At 42.7% G+C, this 13,983-nt stretch overlaps 1 protein-coding gene across 1 annotated transcript in view; it reads right to left on the minus strand.

Moving 5' to 3' along the window:
- Nucleotides 1-13,983, minus strand: part of AKAP13 (A-kinase anchoring protein 13) — a 312,402-nt gene that overhangs the window by 160,181 nt on the left and 138,238 nt on the right. The gene's annotated exons all lie outside the window — the stretch shown is intronic.

Here is a 13,983-nt window from a genome sequence, read left to right on the forward strand (position 1 = left end):
TTTGGGTGCAAACGTGGGAAGCCACTCAGAACCCGTGAGACAGACACCCCCCCACAAAGGATAACGGTGTCCAAAAGTCCCGGGGAAAAACTTAACACCCTAAAAAAGTACTTTGAATTTGGGGGTGAAAAAGTACAAAGTGGGGGGACAAGCATAAAAACTAGCGATATAGACTTCTTGGGGGTCTGTAAGGATGGGTCAGGTGTTTTTAGGATTGCAACAGGTGCATTTTTCACGTTTTTTTAAAACATCACTTTAGAGACTTTAACATATTCTAGCACCCATTTTCACGTACCCCAAATTTGACAGGACTACTTATTTACATCTTATAATGCTGCTTAATGCCATTCTTCACCACTTGTGCAAAGATACTAATAAGAAGCAAATGAAACAACTTAAGTACCCCAAACAGTTTTATTAGGGCTATTTGGACACATCTACATTGATCCCCAATGTTCCTGCATCTTTTCGGGGGGGTTCAGGCTGGTTTCCCCAATTCTGACAGTACTTTCTGCCTGTTCTGCATTAGTCACTTGCCATTTTCGCCTGTTTTGAAATTGAATACGGCGAATAGCGGGGATGCGCACGATAAGTTTCTACCTCCATATCAAGCAATGTTGGCGGAAAGTCAGGCAGGCGAAACTTTTCCGCGGGTGCGAAACTAATTGAATACCGCCCTAAATCTGCGTCTGCCATCTACTTGAAAAATAATAACTAGAAACAAAAGGAGACAGATAAAACATAAATAAGATTTTTGGTAAACAGCAGCTGACATGAGACAGCTTTACATGGAAGCACTTTTATGACAATGGGTTAAACTATAAAAGGCATTTTTAACCTATATCTATAAATAAGGGATCCAAAGGAAAACGCGGCCTAGACGGGATACTTGTGACAACAAAGGCAGAAATAAATTTCAGGATTTTCCTTCCTTTCGGCTCACCTGTGTATTTTGAACAGGAGCCAGTTCTGTAACTGTTCCCCATTTAGCAGCTGGCTGGATATAATGAGTCATGAGATTGCATTCCACATCTATAGTTCACAGACATAACTCAGCGCCCTCTAATTTCAGCAGAGAGTCCGTACTATAGTTTAGTCACTGTAACTGGGGAATCACTAACAAGGCCCTATTTAGTCAGCTATAGCTTTTAGCAGTTCAATATACAGCATCTAAAAACCACTGGGGTATTTATTTTTCTACACACACATACACAATGTGTACTCCCATTTGTATTTTTGCACTTTTATAATAGTGTAACATTTTTTATATTTTCTCAAACACTATAATGTCTATTTTTATTTTCTTTTTAAACAAACATTCAATACAACTTATTTTATACACAGAACCTTATATTTACGGATATAATTATTAAAAGTGTAAAATCTACACATATAGAAATAATCATCATTAAACAGCAAGAAATCCATGCTCTGATCCATTTCATAAGAAACTTGGTAGAATGCTTGACTAGAATTACAAAGCAATTGCTTTTTTATGACAGCATCTCACATTGACGCTGTTACAAGCAGAGCCATACACAATATATATTCTATGGTATAATTACTGAATACTTGACCTTTTACAGTTAGTGAAATAGCCTTTGCAGTAGCATGTCACATTATAAACTAAATGTGCCTGTGAAAACAGACCTACAGTGCGAGCACCTGCAGCATGATCGTGTGTCTAGCATACACAGAACAGAGGTCTATTTTGCTCCTTGTGGGATATCTACAAGTATTGTAAATACAGACTGCCACACGCTGGTGTATTGTTTGTTTGAAGTGCCCTTGGCTGCCTTATATTGGCATGATGTGAGGAATCCCCACAGATGTGTAGTTCAAGGAGATAGAAAATTGGGCTGTTTACACAGCTGAACTGGTGTGAACTGATGTATAAAGTGAATGGTGACAGAAACCACCCACTGGATTTGTGTTTAGTACAAGATTCAGGAATGATATGAAAGAGAATAATTTCTCCTCCAAGAGATGCGTAGGCAAGGTCAATGCGCTTTAAATATCCTACATAAAAACTGCAGACATACTGTATATAGCCCACGCACCCAGTTATTTGGGCTCTAGGAATCAAGAACCAGATAATAGTCTAAACTTCCACAGACAGAACAGATACCACTTTTATACCAAAGTTCCGGGTCTGACCCGGGGTTGGAACAGGATTCCAATCCGGATCAGACCCGGAATTTACTAGTTTCATACTGCGGCACCGACCCAGGATATGCCCGAGTCGGCGCCGTTCACACAGGAACAGAGTCTGCAGTGACCCAGCTCTTCCGGCGTTGCAGTGGACGTTTGGAGATTATGTCATCTTGCGCCACTGAAACCGGCCAAATCAGGCGGCATGTGGTACGATCCAGGTCATCGTTACTCAGATCGCGCAGTTTACACTACAGGGTGCCACAGGACTGACCCGTAGCCAACCCTGCAAAGTACCTGAGTTGGATACCCAGGTCCCTGGACCCGGTGGATCCATTTACACAGACAAAAATACCGGGTTGATACGCATCAACCCAGGATTTTTAGGTCGGTGTAAAAGGGGTATTAGGGGGAATTCTAAAGCAGCAATAGGTCGCTTTTCTGCGAAAAATGGTTTATAGCGCAAAATTTAATATCAGCCGCGTTTTTCACGGATGCAAATTATCCATAGCATAAAGTCGCGAAAAAGTCTTGGTGAAAAGTGAAAAGTTGGTGAATATCTCTATTTCAAGGTAAAAATGCCGGGACTTGGTTCAGAACCACTGGGACATACTTCTTAAGGACGAATTAGGCAAAATATTTTTGGAATTCGCTTAATTTGGCCAATGCTGACTTAGCAATTTTTCACCCCAATATGAAAAGTGCAGGAAAATGGGTTAATTGATGTGAGTATATGGTGGTGCTGTATATATGGGACATGTGTTTTTAAGATTGCAGATGGGTGTTAGGGCATATTTTGAAGATGTTTTAAGTGTCTCTAAATGACAGGCATTTTTATGCAGCCCCAATTTTAAAAATATTACACTTGCTTTCTACCATTATTTGGCTGTTTTATAAATATGCATAAAACAACCATTTGACACAATTTAAGAACCCCCAATACTTTTATTAGGGCCACTAATACACTTCTATATTGTTTTTCTATATCAACTTGCCTATTGTTGGGGTACAGACAGAGGGCCTGATTCAGACCCGCTCGCAAGCAGGTCGATGGTGGCCCAGTGCGCATGCGCACGACGGAGCCGGCTCCGTCGTGCGCATGCGCGAGACCCGGATAGTGACGGGCAATCCGTCGCTCCGGGTCTCGTACCAAAGGGGGTGTGCTGTCGATGTTGAGTGACAGCACGCCCCCTTTGGTGGGAGTGCCGGGGGCGTGGCTGCCCAGACGGAGGCGTTCCCATGGGAACGCCTACCGTCTGGGGCCAGCCCCACTGACATCACAAGTGATGCAGTGGGAGTGCTTTCGGCTCTGTTAGAGCCGAAAGCACTCTGGGGCTTGCGGCAACGAGACCCTACCACAAGGGTCTCGTCGCAAGCCCGATGGTCGCGATGGTCTTGGCCATTGCGACCATCTTCCTGGCCGCTCGCTATAGCTGTGGGTGGTCACCCACAGGTATGCGAGCGGCCAGGAGGCCGCTCTGAAAAACAAGAAGGACGGCCCTGATTCAGAGCGAGCGCTCTGTCAGAGCGTCCGGCTCTGAATCAGGGCCAGACTTTGCCATTTTCTGCTATACTTATCGTTCGTAAAACATGGAAGAATATCCATGCAAATGCTGCTTTGTGGATTTTGGAACTGTATTGCGCAGAAACCGGGTGTGCATATAGACACGATAAGCAGAATTTGCACAAAATTATTACATTATCCCAGCTAATTGAATTCCCCCCTAAATCGTTTAAACAAAGTTTCAAGAAAGACATTGAAACAAACACTATTTGACATATCCAATTTATGCGGGCATGACAAATTTTCTATTACCGCGGGTATGCCTGTGGTATCCAACAGAAAATAAAGCGGTTGCAGATTTTTTCAGGAAAATCTCTGCAGGAATTTAAAAAACAAATAATTGGGGGAACAGTCCAACCCCTCCTGTCACCCCCCTACCCCCCCCCCCCCCAAAAAAAGCACTAGGTAACAGTAATAATGGTTATTATCCCAAAGAAAAAATAAATAGTTTTTTTAAAAATGCATCAAATGGATGATTTGTGATTTTTTTTTTTAAAGTATATAAACAGCAAACATTTTTTTGTTTTATAAAAGAAAATTAAAAAAAAAAAAAAAGTTACTTGGGGCTACAAATTGTAAAAAAAATTATAACACAAATATTTATCATTTAACTAATTGGTTTAATTAATTTTGGGTTGCATGAATTAATGAAAACATTTATTTTGGGGTAATTAGAAGTAATTGTTTTTAACAACCAAAAACAACATGTAATTATTGGACCACTTAAGCCAACAGAAAACTTCTAAATGCCCTAATTAGCCATTGGGGGGGGGGGGGGGGGGTGTCAGAGCATTTTTGAAGGGGTCCCCGACATTTTAAACTTATAATAGGTTTAGACCTCCTCTGGGGCTGTATGGAAACTACTAGAACTGATTTTCTACCTGCCAATTGACTATGAAAAACCCTGCGCTGTGGGTTTTTTCCAAACTTTGCCTGCAATTGGATATGCCTCTCAGTAATAAAATGTATAGCACCATTATTCTTTGAACTTGTCACCTTTACTTTAATGTATGTGGTGTGTATATATATATATATATATATATATATATACATACACACACATTTTTTTTTATTATTTTATTTATTATTTATTACCAGTTATATATATATATATATATATAGCACACACATATTCCGCAGCGCTTTATCTTACCATTCACATCTGTCCCTGCCCCAGTGGAGCTTACAATCTATATTCCCTACCACATGATGCTTGCAAACATACACACTATGGTCAATTTTGAGGGAAGCCAATTAACCTACAATATATTTTTGGAGTAAATAAATATATATATTTATTAATAATAATAATAATAATAATAATATATAACAGAGGTCTTGGTGACTCCTAATACCTTTAATGTTTTCAAGGAATTCAACAGGATTAAACCGAATGGTATGCAATAAACATTTTATAGATATTCTGTCTCCTCCTGTATTATGACACGTAATATTCACCTGCCAAGTGCCATGGCCCATATTATATGGTGTACTATGCAATTAGATACAACATGGTATGTTATAAATAAAATAAAAAATTATCATTTTTTGTTATCAATAATGAATCATGTACACCATTGTTAAATTGATACTCCTGATGTGTCCGTAACATTACTTACTATCCAGTGAATTTTGTATAACATTCAAATTGTTACTATAAAGTGACCTCCATCAAGCACAGTGGTAGCAGATCAATTTTAAAACAAGTCAGTCTGCTAGAATTTCAGAATTATTGTATGCAAATACAGTTGTTAAGAAACCAATCGAAAAAAAACATTGGCGTACATTAAGAAGTATGGATTAAATAAAACTGTGAAACAGGTGGCTGGCAATGGCAGTAGTTGGGATGTGTGTCTGTCAAGTAGGTGGTTGGCAGTATTTGGTATCTGGATGGTAGATAGACAGTCAATAGATAGACACCAGAAGGTAGACAACAAATAGGTCAATAGGGTTAAAAGGTCACAATGTCAATGGACAACTGTGCATAAGGTTGACAGGGTTAAAAGGTCAATATGGTCAAAAGGTTGACATGCAAATGGTCGACACAAGAGTTAGACTAAAGCTGCATACTCACAACGATTTTGTTACCAATGATTTTGTGAACGATTTTCTGTCAGATTTTTTAAAGTGTAATGAACGATTTTTTTGAACTACAGAAGATTTTTGCATATTCCCTTAATGAAAATTGTTCAGTTGGTCAGTCTGACTGAACTACAAACGTGAACTCGCATAAACGATAATCGTTCATTGTTTTAACTCAGAAAGTGAATGATTTTTTCAGCGATCGAACGATAAACGATATCGTTTTCAATAATCGTTCAAAAAATCGTGTGTATGCACCTTTAGGGTTAGGCTGCAGAAGGGGATGGTCAGTATTAGGCACTAGGGGTTGCTGTTAAGATTAGAGATCAAATAACAAAAAAAATGTGTCAAACTTTTCTGTGTTGACCTTATGATCATGTCGACCTAAGACCAAGTCGACCATTTCCTGTCGACCATTTGCCTGTCGATCTTCTAGTGTCTATCTATTGACTGTCTTATATAGATAATGTTTACTAATCCACACCCCTAGTATTTTGGGATTATGACTGTGCAGTTATTTTTGAAGTCTCTGCAATAGGTGGCAGGCAGTAGTTGGGAGAGGGTGCATGTGCTGCAAGCTGGGGAAGCATGTCTGCACAGAAATTGGGGATGTCTCTGCAACAGATTGCGTGCAGTAGTTGGTGGGTGTCTGACACTAGTTGAGGGAGGGTGCAATAGGATGCAGGAAGTAGTTGGGAGAATTATCTTGTCACTAGGTGTTTGGCAGTTGCTCTGGGTTTTTTTTAGTTGTCTGGCAGGGGATTTTCAGGCGGGGTCACTCTGCAACATGCAGCTGATAATTTGGGAGTTATCTCTGCAATATAAGACTGTATAAAATGGGGAGGGTCTGTGCAAAATTTTACTGGCAAAATGTGAGTAGCTATGTTATTTGTGGTTCATAATGATAGCAGGCAATAACTTATCCCTGCGCGATATATGCAGGGCCGGATTAACAATGGGGCGGGTGGAGCTACAGCTCCAGGCCCACCCATAAAAACAGGCCCACACCGCCAAGGAGGATCAGCTGAAGACAGGAACTATTTTTTTTCCTGTCAGAACAAGCGGCCGTCCGAGGTTCTCCCCTTTCAAACTGCACCCCCAACCACCACCTCCAGTTCACACACCCTCCCAATCCCACCCACCCGGGAGAATCTTCTCAGAGTCCTGGCCGCCTGAGCGGCGCAGTGGAAGGCTTCACTTCACAAGCCCTCCCTGCGCCGCGTAGCGTACCTCAGCCCCTCCTCTACACTGTTATGTCAAGACGCGTGACATCACATAGATGCGACCGCGCGGCCCGCGCCGGGCTCTCATGGTGGACTAAGGAGGAGACACACCTGACGCCGACAGCTCCGACCTTCCTGTCAGTACCAGTGTCAGTGGGGAGAAGACAATGGAAAGGTAAAGGAAGGTAAGTGAACTACGTGAAGGGGGGAGCGTGTGCAGAGAGGGGGAAGGGGAGGAACACCATAATGTACACTGAGAGGGGGGCATAGTAATGGACACAGAGGGGAGAGGACGTAATGATGCACACATATGGAGGGACATAACAATAGACACAGAGGGGAAGCATAATAATGGACATACAGGGGGGGTTAATAATGGACACAGAGACAGGGCATAATAAAGAACACAGGGGGGACATAATAATGTACATAGAGGGGTGGGTAATGTATACAGAGAGGGGGCATAATAAAGAACACAGGGGGGGCATAATAATGGACAGAGGGGGGGTATTAATGGACACAGAGGGGGGGCATAATAAAGGACACGGGGTAATATAAAAATGGACACGGGGGACATAATGGACACAGGGGGAGTACATAATAATGGACAAAGGGTGGGAAGACATAATAATGGACATAAGGGGGGGGACATAATAATAATAGAGAGGGGAGGACATAATAATGGATACTGGGGGGGCATACTAATGGATATAGTGTAGGGGGAGAGAACATAATAACGGACACAGAGGAGGCTTTGGGAAAATAATGATGGACACAGGAGGAGGAGGAAGGGGGATACAACACAGAACATACAGATGAGGGGGGTAGTGCAATACAGAACAAACAGATGAGAGGCAGTGGCGTATCTATAATGGGTGCAGTGTGTGCGGGGCACACGGGCCCCCGGTTCCAGGGGGCCCCGCACCGCACACACTACACCCATATTTTTTTTAAACTTACCTGTCCAAGGTCCCGCGTCGGGTGTCATTGCTGCTCAGAACACAGGAAAAATGGCCGCCGTGACCATTTTCCAGTGTTCTGCGCATGCGCAGTAGACTAGAGTGTGCCCGGAGTCTAGTGCGCATGCATAGAACGCCGGAAAATGGTCGCAGCGCCCATTTTTCCGGCATTCTGCGCATGCGCAGTAGCCTCCGGGGACACTCTAGTGCCCGGAGTCTACTAATACTCCGGTGGCTGGCCAGCCGATTTAGTCGGCTGCCAGCCACTAGAGAGAGAGGAGGGGGCCTCGCATGAGGAGTGCACACGAGCCCCCTCCGCTCTTAAAACGCCCCTGATGAGGGGGTAGCACAAGACAGAACATACAGGTGAGATGGGAAGCTTAGTGCAACACACATAGTTATGGGGGAGGGGATAAACAATACAGGACATACAGACCAAGAGGGGTACAATCAGACATATCAAATGACGGAGGCTAACACAAAGAAATAATGTAAGATGGAAAGAATAATATAAATAAAATGGATATTATGACTGCAATAGTAATATTAGAATAAAGGCTGTCTATCTGAATATATAAACCTTAGAAGGTAAATGGGCTTCGTCAGAATAGATAATTGTCAGTTACTTATTATTACTTTACCCCATTTACCTTCTCTATGAGAATTTTTGAGGTTAATATATTTAGATAGATAGCATTTACACTAACATTATTATTACAAGCATAATATATATTCCATTTACCTGTGTATTTATTTATATACTGTATTTGTGTCATTTTTTCTTTTGTATTTTGTGAACCCCCTTTTAAAAACGGGCTTACCCTGTGTCCCAGGCCGGTGACAGAAAGACAGCAACAGAGAAGCTTCTGCGTAATGCAGCTAGCGGGAGGAGGAGTGAATAACAACGGGCCCAACTGAGAGGTAGGAACATTTAATTTAAGAAATTAAAATGTTATAAATATAATTTGGTGTTTTTCTTTTTCTGTCAGATTTTAAAAATGGTATGTGGTCAGGGAATGATGTGAGTGAGGGGTATTTGTGTCTGTTATGTGGTCAGGGCATGATGTGAGTGAGGGGTATTTTTGTGTCTGATATGAGGTCAGGGTATGATGAGTGAGGGGTATTTGTGTGTCTGTTATATGGTCAGGGTATGGTGTGAGTGAGGGGTATCTGTGTCTTCTGTGGTCAGGGTATGGTGTGAGTGAGGGGTATTTGTGTCTGATATGAGGTCAGGGTATGATGTGAGTGAGGGGTATTTGTGTCTATTATGTGGTCAGGGAATGATGTGAGTGAGGAGTATTTGTGTCTATTATGTGGTCAGGGAATGATGTGAGTGAGGAGTATTTGTGTCTGTTATGTGGTCAGGGCATGATTGAGTCAGGGGTATTTGTGTGTCTGATATGAGGTCAGGGAATGATGTGAGTGAGGTGTATTTGTGTCTGTTATGTGGTCAGGGTATGATGTGAGTGAGGGGTATTTGTGTCTGTTATGTGGTCAGGGTATTATGTGAGTGAGGGGTATATGTGTCTGTTATGTGGTCAGGGTATTATGTGAGTGAGGGGTATATGTGTCTGTTATGTGGTCAGGGTATTATGTGAGTGAGGGGTATTTGTGTGTCTGTTATGTGGTCAGGGTATGATGTGAGTGAGGAGTATTTGTGTGTCTGTTATGTGGTCAGGGAATGATGTGAGTGAGGGGTATTTGTGTCTGTTATTTGGTCAGGGTATTATGTGAGTGAGGGGTATTTGTGTCTGTTATGTGGTCAGGGTATGATGGAGAGTGAGGGGTACATCAGTCAGCATTAGGGCCAGGGAGTGGTGGTGAGAGGGATTACAGATGGTGAAATATGGGGTCGATGAGCGAATGTGAATGATGTGTACTTAAGTGCTTGAGGGATGGTCTCTATGAGTGGTAGTGGGTAAAAGGTAGTATAGTACAGACAGCAATACTTACACCTGTGCCTGCACAAAGGTGATGCGATAGGTGACTACTATTGGCCTACTAAAATACATGTGTGTCTCTGGGGGGGAGGGGGGCACAAATATATATGTGAAGAGGGGAGGGTCATTGGGGTGGTGGTAGGTAGGCGCTAGCTATGCCCATCATGGTGCTAACCACCCCCCTGTACAGACCACTCCCCAACACACACGTCTCGCCCCCCACATCATTAGTCACACCCCTGCGGAAGTATACAATAGGCCCTTCATAAATTTCAGCTCCAGGCCCATTTGGACCTTAATCTGGCACTGGATATATGTTTGTTGTCGATGACCTGCCTGCTGGATAAGAGATTTTTGGGAAAGTGTGTTGGAGATTCTGGATGCAAGAACCAAGAACCTCAGGTTCCACATCCTCAATTAAATCAATTCACCATAATTTTCTTGATTTAGGATTTTAGACCCAATATATATGTTGGATGATTATTAGAGTTTCATTTTGTTTAACAAAAAATCACTGTCTTACCTTTAGACTCACCTAACACCCACAAAAGTACAACAGTAGGATGCAATTTGAGGATGGAAACAAATGAGTGATCAGTCAATTGTAAAACATCTTATATATTCCACAACAAGAACTGCCATATTCTTCTTTACATATTATCTAAGCTATAAAAAAAAAACCCCACAAATAGATGACCTCTAGTTGCCATGTATGTAATGACAAACACTTCATCACTCCAGTATCAAGTTCAAATAAAGCACATACACAATATTTAGGTGATAGAATGGAAACAAATTCTGAGAAACAATTTAACCTTTCACCACTTCCAAACTTGACTCGGCTAAATAACCGCCACCATTAAATAAGGCATATCGGCCATCTGCTATAGAGGCCTATTTATTAAGTTAATAATCGGTATCCAAGCGGACCCCAATAATTAACATACTAACTCGCGGCAAGCGCCAGGGCAATTCATCATTGCTCCGGGGCGGAGAATGCGGATACAAAAATCAGCTCTCAGAGTTGACTCGGAAGTGCTAGTGCGCATGTGTAAACTAGAGAGTTCACGCAGGCGCACAAAGCCCTGGCGTCCGGCGGAAGGAGCCGGACAGGGACGGAGTGATCAGAAAGGTGAACACGGAGTGCTGGAGCAAACGCCATCTAAAGATGGTGAATGCTCCCACAGTCAAGCTTCGAAAACATTGTATTTTCGGAGCTTGATGAATTTCTGTCCCCATACTAGTGTATGGAGAAGCGGGCCACATCGCAAGTGACAGGTAAGCAGGAGATATCTGTGATATCTCCTGCATTACCTTTTTGATGAATGGCCCCTAAACTTAATTTCTACAAATGCAGGTGACAATGTTCATTTTCAACTGATTTTGTAGAAATTAAGTGATAATGAATTTACCCCATAATCTTCCAACCATAGTTACTAAAATGTCCAATAAAATTCAAACCATTTCATTGAGATTCTTATCACGCATTGGGATCATTTGGTGATTACATGTTACAATATTGGAGTAACTCTCCAACAGATGATCATTCTTTATTTATAAAGTGCTGACTTTATGCAGCATTGTACATTGAGGGGATCTATACACAATCAAAGTGACATGAATCAAAAATAAGGACAAAGGGTCTCCATAAAATGACACATTAAAAGGTGACGAAAACATTCAACACATAAAATAGCATAAACTACTGTAGTGCTGGTGGGGAAAGTGCAACCCTAATCCTAAAGTAACAGCAACAGGTCATGCTTTAAGAATTTCTTTAATTATGCACAGGTGAGTTCAGCACAGGTAAGTTCATCTATTTTGCTGAGCCAGTAATTATCCTACCTGATACCACAGATAGAATTCCACAAAACATGACCTGTTAAATGGTCCTTGAGGATAGTGGTTGAAAACCCCTGCTGTAGTGTCTGTGCATTACCAACTACCAGTCATAAGGCAGGCATTCATTAAACAGATAACCAGAGGTAATCACAGAGGGTGTTAACATTGTGGCTTCGCTGCTTAATGTATGTATGAACTAAGGATGTGCGCCGGACCATTTTTGCCAGATTTGGATCTAATTCGTCGTCCGGATTTGGATTTGCCAAACCTGCGGTGACTGACGTTGGATTTGGATTTTTTTACAAAAATTTACAAAAAAAGCTAAAATCACATAAATTGGGCTTTTTTTTCTTCCTAGAGAATTATTAACCTCAATAACATTAATTTCCAGTCAATTTATACCACCTCACAGTTTAAATGATAGTTTTCACCATTATTGGCCAAAGGTTGCAGTGAGCTGACTGGTTACTAAGCAACAGAGCAGAGGCGCAGACACCACAGTATAAAGCACATCTATGACACATTGCCACACAGCAGTGGCAGAAATGAAAGGCAGAGCAAGATGGAATGGTCCTTGAGCCCTCCCACCCACCCAATGGGGTACGGCCAGCAGAGTCACAGTACTTGTATACACAGGTGGCTACGGCCCAATGAGTTACAGTGCACAATCCTATTCACATTATACCGCACATAGGCCCTCATTCAGAGCCGCACGTTAACAACAGTACGCTCGTTGCGTTCCGATGTTGACTAACCGCGCATGCGTCGGTGTTACACTGCGCATGTGCGTACGGCAGATTGCGAGCTTTTTTTCTCTCGTTCCTAAAATAGCGTACAGGAAGTGACATGTCAAATGTGATTGACAGAACAGGGCGTTTTTGGGTGTTGACGGGGGTGGAGATGAAAAAACGCAGGCGTGGCGAGGCGTTTTTGGGGCGTACATACATTAGCAGATGCGAACGTCAAATGTGTTCGGACCGTCTCATACGTCACTGAAACATCCGCTTTCCCTTCAAAATGCTCGCACAGCTTAGGGTCAGGATTACTCGACCACATTGGCGATGGCCTTCTCCTCCGTCCCGGGACTCCACGATGGTGCAGCGATTAATCGCGGCTGGTCAGTAAAGTAATTAGTGTTGGATTGAAATCAGGCTTGGTATGTGTTTGGAAAGCAGTTTATTGGGATAGCACAAAAGCGTACGCAGGTGGAAATCAGAGCTGCTAATGTCATGATTACACAATCAATTAGCGTACATTTTTGGGGTTTTATTTTGGCCACAATTTGGTGGTTATGGCCTATTGTAACAATAATGTCATCATCTTTTAATTAGCTCCCCTTTTTTTTGGTTTACTGTGGAATTTGCATCGCTATGTGATTTTTTAAACGTTCCTTAAAGAGGCCTTTTTTTTTTTTAAAGAGGGTCAGTTTTTGCGTTTAAGGCCAGGATTAAATGTAACCCATTTGTACAATAATGTCACAATACAATGTCAGTGTTTTGTTTTTAATTTATTGTTTACACACAAACAAATTGGCCTAATATTGTATTGCCTTTTTTTGTGGCCAAGATATTTGATCCAAAAAAAAATATAACATAACTACTAACATAAGCGTAAATACAAAATTTAAAAACATTTCACAAGAAAGGAGAGGGAAGTTTTGACCAGAAAGGAATATGAGCCAAGCACAGAAGGAGTGTGGGAAAAGTTGCCATTGCTGTCACCGTTTTCTCGCCCGTTTGGCTGGGTGAGGGTGGGCGCCAGACCGGGTCCGGGATGCCATCGGGCTGGCCTGTCCAGAGGCAGATGTTGTGGCCTCTGGACTAGGCACAGGGCTAGGCACATTTGGAGGATTGGCTGATGTTGTGCCAGAGGTGGAGGATCCGGATGTTCCGGCAGGACGGGAGGTCGGCTCCACCATGTGCTGGCGAACGAGCTGCTCCAGGGCATCGGCGATGCGGATGTTGGCCCTGGTATTTTCCGCCAGGGCCTGACCAATGGTCACGTTGGCCGCAGCATTTTGCTCCAGGGCCTCAGCCACCCGTATCAGACTGGCGTCCATCCTCTGCAGAATCTCCGTATGGCAATCCGATTTAAAATTGAGTTCTGTGAGGAGGCCCACTGCCTGCGAGGGGGCACGCCCTGGACTGGCTTCTGCAGGGTCCTCAGCCGGATGTACTGGTTCCTCCCCTGCAGAGCCAGCAGAAATTCTGCGGCCAAGGCTC

Source organism: Taudactylus pleione, unplaced genomic scaffold (genome assembly GCF_031769625.1).
Source record: "Taudactylus pleione unplaced genomic scaffold, aTauple2 ptg000556l, whole genome shotgun sequence".
Lineage (NCBI taxonomy): Eukaryota > Metazoa > Chordata > Amphibia > Anura > Myobatrachidae > Taudactylus > Taudactylus pleione.